This window comes from Chenopodium quinoa, unplaced genomic scaffold (genome assembly GCF_001683475.1).
Source record: "Chenopodium quinoa cultivar QQ74 unplaced genomic scaffold, ASM168347v1, whole genome shotgun sequence".
Classification (NCBI taxonomy): Eukaryota; Viridiplantae; Streptophyta; class Magnoliopsida; order Caryophyllales; family Amaranthaceae; genus Chenopodium; species Chenopodium quinoa.
The window spans coordinates 2,572,845-2,579,035 of NW_018742959.1; positions in this window are offsets into that span (position 1 = coordinate 2,572,845).

Here is a 6,191-nt window from a genome sequence, read left to right on the forward strand (position 1 = left end):
CAGAAATTAAGAATCTAGAGTAGGTTTGACCGAACCTTTGAGGGGTTCGACCGAACCTTAGTTCGCCCAAACATTGTTATGTTCGGTCGCACCCGCTCTGGAATTAAAAGCTGGAAAAATTATGCCAATTTTGTAAATTTAGAGTTAGGGAGCAGGTTCGACCGAACCTTGAGCAAGTTCGGCCGAACCATTTCAAGAGTTCGACCGAACTTACCCAAGGTTCGGCCGAACCTTTGTCGAATTTTCATAAAAAAAAGAAGGTTGCTCTTCTTTTCGACCTTATTTCATTCGACACACTCTCTCTCTATTCTCCTCCTTCTCACTCTAAACTCCATTACAATCCCCTCCTACAACCTCAGTCCTCAATCAAAATCACTGTAATTTTCTCTTTTTCTCACTTATTTTCCATCCTCTTACTCCATTTCTACAATCTCCACCAAAAATTCCTCACAAAAATCCCATCTTTTCATTTTCCCCAATTTCTAGGGTTTGAGTGCTTTGGTGTTGTTGGGTTTCTACTTACTTACAATCAATTATGGTATGATTTTCCTAACTTTTGCAAGTTCATTTCTTAAATTTCTCATAGTTTTACCATGTTTTGCATGTTTAAATAAGAATTGTGGTATTCTTGAAATTGTTAGTAATAACTTGTTTGATTCTTGTGGTTCTTTGGAATTACTTGTTGCAATTGATTAGTTATTGATAGTAGAACATGTTGTTATCATGAGTATGCATGTATACCTTGGTTTTATTTGATCTCAATGTCTTGGCTTAAAAATGTTGATTTCATGCTAGGGTGTTCATGCTACTATTTGATGATTGAGGAATTCATGAATTGGATGTTGTTGGAGAATGATTCTTGTTGTTTTTGGTTTGATTTTGATGGTTTGGTGAATGATTATCACGTAATTAGGAGATATCATGCCAAAATTCACCTAGACTTTGTTAGGACTTATATATGAATGTTATAGGTATTCTTGCCCATGCCTTGGTTATAATGTGTCCATTTATGCCTTGAATTGTATTGTTGTCATCCTCTATATCTATTTCACAACTCAAGGCAACTACTTTCATGCATACACTTTTACCGTGGCTAGATTCTTATGTCATCTCTTATCAAATTGTCCTAATAATAGCTCTTGGTAATTTTGTAGAATCATGGTTTTCGGCAAGAGCAAGTCAAAGAGGAAGAGAGTGGGTGAATCTTCATCAACGAGTTACCCGCCTCCTCCCGGCATAAATGATCAAAGCATAATTGCTCCGAATGAGAATTTTTGGGACGTCTACAAAGCCCTCATCAATTGTCCCATCCGTTCAACAAGGTTCTTTTGTCCTATAACGTTGCAAAAGCTCGGTATATTGGCGGTTAGCACAAAATTTTGGATGGGGTGAATTCATCTACCTTCACGCTCACACTTATGAGCGAGTGACTTTGGAATTCCTTGCCTCTCTCCGCAAGGAAGTCATAGAGCCGGAGTTTAACTATGAGGAACCTCAACTTGTGATACATATTCGCATGTTCAATGAGGATCACTCCCTCACCGAGAGTGATCTAAACGTTATTTTCCATTGGCATGCGACCGATCTAGATCATCCTTGCGAGATGTCTTCCACTCATTGCATCCCCTACAACGAGCAAGAATGGTGGAGGAGCATATCCACCAGGGATAGTTTCCGAACTAACACATCTAAGGTCAACAACGTCATCCACATAGCCATGAGATACTTTGCTCGGCTTCTCCAATATGCCGTGTTCTTCAAAGCAAACCTCGACTCAATGGTTAAGGATGAGGTAGCTTGTCTATTTTTGGCCAACAACCCTCAGCGCCTCAAGTTCCAATGCTCTTCCACCTTCATCCAAAGGCTTTTGGATACTCGGGACAACCGTCTTGGTGACGACATTTTTATGGGGGGCATGATCACTATCATTGCCCTATCCTTGAAGAATGGAGCTTACAAGGAACAAATAGAAATGCTCCCCTTTGTGCACAAAAACCGAGAGGAAGTCACCGACGATTTCCTCCCTATTCTCTCTCCCTTAGTGCTCTCCGTCACAACCGCTTCATCAACTACTCCACAAGTAAGCGCAAATTCATTCTCTTAGTGACAAAGAGGTTGAATGGTGTGTCCTTCCGGACCCATCCCTCACTACGATGGACCACTCCTCTCCTCTCAAATGGAAGATCCCCCGGCAGCACATCCCCGATGAATTAAAAAAAACACGAGCCCGGGGTGCAGTTCCTCATCCTCCACCGTTCCACCGCCAGGAGAAAACCGTTCCCCCCTTAGCGGGGGAGGTGAGGCATTTTCCTCTTCCTCCTTTCCTCCTTTTGATATAAATGCCCTCCGTAGTACCCTCGAGGATATCCGCCGGGATAACTAAGCTTCCATTGAGCAATGGGGGTACTATGGGAGGATGAATTATGATAACCTTGTACAAGTGGGCATCCAAGCGCCCTATGTTAACTAACCCTACCACCCTCCTCAAGAGGGTCCGGTTCCTTATTGGGACCCCTATGACCCCAACAACCCTACCCCCGATGTCTACCCCTATTGGGAAGGTCCCATCAACCCTTCTCAACGCATTGGCTCCCTACCTTACAATCCTTATCGCCCGGGTGGGTGTGATCCGGCTTATGATCTGGCTCGCACATCCACCCCAAACCCTTTTGATAATGGTTGGGGTGACCAGGGGTGGCCCTATAAGCATTTTAACCAACCCTTCCACCCATTTATGGACACTCCCGGGTTTGATTTTGAGAACACCCCTCGACCTAGAGGGCAAGGAGAAAGGACCTCATGATGAGGGTTCCCTTCCTCCCCCCGGAACTTCTAACTTTTAAATTTTGCTCGGGACGTGCAAAATACTAGTGTGGGGGAGGATGTTCCTTTTGGGTTGGTGGAAGTGTACATAGGAGGGTAGTGTGGTAGGGTAGTGGCTTGTACATGAGGAGGACTATTGAGGATTGTGGCCTTGTTGTAGTTGATGATGTTGTGATGATGATGTTGTGATGTGATGATGATGATGTGATGGTGATGATGGTGATGTTTTATTGATGTTTTTATGATGATTTTTGCTGATTTTTGATGATTCTTGAGCTTTGTGTAGGCGAAGATGCTCCCAAGGAAAAATCCTAAATTTCCGACAATCCAAATTCCCTTAATCCAAACTTTGTAGATAACTTTTTATTTATTTTTCTCTTTATCTATAACTTTAGTCTTTTTCTTTGGTTTTAACTTTTTTTTTCTTGTTTTGTCATAGTTTCTTTTGTTATGGCTTACGTTTCTTGAAGCTTGAAAGCGGAAACGAAGGAAGTTAAGAAGCAACACAAGCTCCCTTGGTGAGATTGTATGAATTATCTTGACTTCCATTTAAAGCGGTATTTGGTGAGACCTTTCCTCTCTTTTATTTGCTTTTTCTTTGAGTGTTTAGTATAGGTTTAGCTTAGGAAGAAGTTGAATGGTTCGAGGATGTTTTCTTTTGGTTCTATGGAACCTGGGATCGTTGATGTTGTTATCGAACGATCACTAGTATAACGATTGGGATTTAATTGGATTATATGCCTCGTGTGTGGACCTTTTTTATTTCTTCCTCTTTCTTTTGTTTTGTTTTTCCCTTTTTGTGTTACAAATATGACTATGACAAGTTAAAATGATTTTTGATGTGGAATGTGCTCATTCATTAGGTTGTGTATGCCTTTTATGATGTTGCATCTTTGAATTCTTATCTTCCTAATTGATGAGGGTTTGCACGGTTTGAGAATGCTCAGGGTTGAGTTAGAGACATTGTAAGCTAAGGTAGCTCGGTTTAGAATTTTTGAGGACATTTGAACCCCTAGTTCACGGGAAAGTGGTAAGATGGAGTTGGTCTCTATAGTGGATAGGATTCCCTCTAGTTAGTATTTGCTTATTTCTTATCCCATGTGAGCGTCATTTGTTCTAGCCTTCATCATTCTTGTGAGCGGCATTTTGGATCCTTAAGTATGCATGTGTTAATCTTTGTGTTGGTATCTAGCTCCCGAGATCATGACCAAACAACTCTAGAGGAGGAAGAGGGCATTTCTTCTCATTTTTCTTTGTTTTCTTTATGTTTTGTTACAAATTTGGTTTTTATTTTTGCATCCACCTACTTGCTAACCAATTTGAGCCTTATTTCCCTTTCTTGACTTAGCCATATTAAACACATATCGGGCTATGTTCTACTGACCCTTGTAGTTAGTGAAGCATTGGCTTGTAAGGTTCGAGTTTGAGAGTGTTGATTTTGAGCAAGAAAGTTGTGTAATCGGTTCAAGTAAGGTTATGAAAGTTGGTTAAGAATATGCAAAAGATTTGTGAAGAAGGTTGCAACACATGAAAACCAAGTGAAGTTGAAAAAAAAAAGAGTTAAAAAGAAAAAAAAATGATGAAAAAAAAGAGAAAAGAAATGAAAAGGGACAAAGTAATGTTGTGAGGTTTGTATTGAAGGTTGTAATTTGAGGTTATGACTCAATTCTTAGGTTGTTCTTGAGAGATGGCCACTCTTTTGATTCACTTAGGATTTGCTACCAAAATTTTCAAATTGTTTCCCAACCTTAACCCCTAGCCATGACATTACAACCCTATTTAAGACCCTTGGACTTGGAAGAGCGCGGTCAAAGACCGGTGGAGGGAGATAGATTTCAACCCTATGGAGAGAGTATGCATACTTGTGATGTCGGGATGACCTTATAATTCCACATAAAAATATCTTTTTCCGGTTCCCTCGACGAATCATGAAGAGCTAGCTAGGGGATGACTTGAAACTAATGGAGAGAACGTGGACCGTCTTGGATAGGGCTAGGGCGGAGAGTAAAGTCATTAGTTTTCTATGCTTAGCTTAGGGTTGTCTCTTCCAATCCCGAGCATCTTATAACGTGTTTTCCCTCATTGAATTGAGAAAGGTGAGTATTCTTTGGTGCATGTCTTTTCGTTCAAGTTCAAATGGTGCATTTTCTACATAAGTGCTTGACGCGGGTTGAAGCTAGGTCGTTGAAGCTAATCCCTACCCAAAGCCAAACAAAATTTGTAAACACTCAACACACCCCTACACAAGTATAATGGTAAGTTGAGGGTCGAACCCAAAGGAATGGTGGGCGATTATCTATTGTCTATGGTCAAGCTATTCCTAAATGTAATGATTGGGTGTGAATGTTATGCTATGACAAAGACGACTAATAAACGAGAAGAAATGAAATGTAATAAACACTAGGGCTAGGATCCACATGTAATCATAACGGATTCAACTAATTAGGAGGTCAAATTGACTAAGTCAATCTATGTGAGGGAAAATGAATCTTGCAACCAAAAGAGCATATCAAGCTATTCTCCTAGAGGTCTAACTAGCGTCAACTACGATAAACTCTAGCTAGGAAACATCACAAGACACTTCAATCGTGTAAGTGCAAGCCACAAATTAATGGTCCATATCAATGTGAACTTATAATGCAATCTAGTGCAACAATCAAAGTTAGCTAATCTTTAATTAATCACACACATGCACATGATCATCAACCAATTTAATCACATAGTCAACTCCATTAATTTTCCCCAATTAGCTTTAATCCATTACTCATACATGCTTCACCATTACCCTAGCAAGATATCTACTCACTAGCCATTGAAATCAAAATCAAAGCAACACTAAACAACAAATTCATCATGATCAAATCAAACAAGCTAAAATCAAACACAAATCAATAAAACTTGAACATTCAACAAACAATTGAATTCAAACTAAAGATCAAACTAAAGATTGAATTAAGGAAAAGGAAATCTTACAATCTTGATCAAAGATCAAAGGAATTAAATAAAGCTTCAATCATCAACAATCCACCATGAATTTCTCTCAATAAAACCTAGAGTTTCTCTCTCTAAAAATCTCTCTAATTTGATCAAAAAATAATTCTAATTCTGTTTTAATTCTCTCTCCTCCTAAAATAGAAGGAAAAACTATATATTGGAAAGATACAAAAGAAGAGTTAGTTAGATCGTCCCAAAAGAAACCCCGGAAAGCGCGGTCGCATCAGAGGAGTGGCGCGGCCGCGGAAAAAAAGGTACGGAACAGGGGCCCTGGCAGGCGTGCCTGCATTCGCACTAGGCGCGCCTGCGCCATCCAGGTGCGCGGCCGCACCACCCTCGTGCGCGCCCGCACCTGGCAGTAGGGGAGCCCCCCT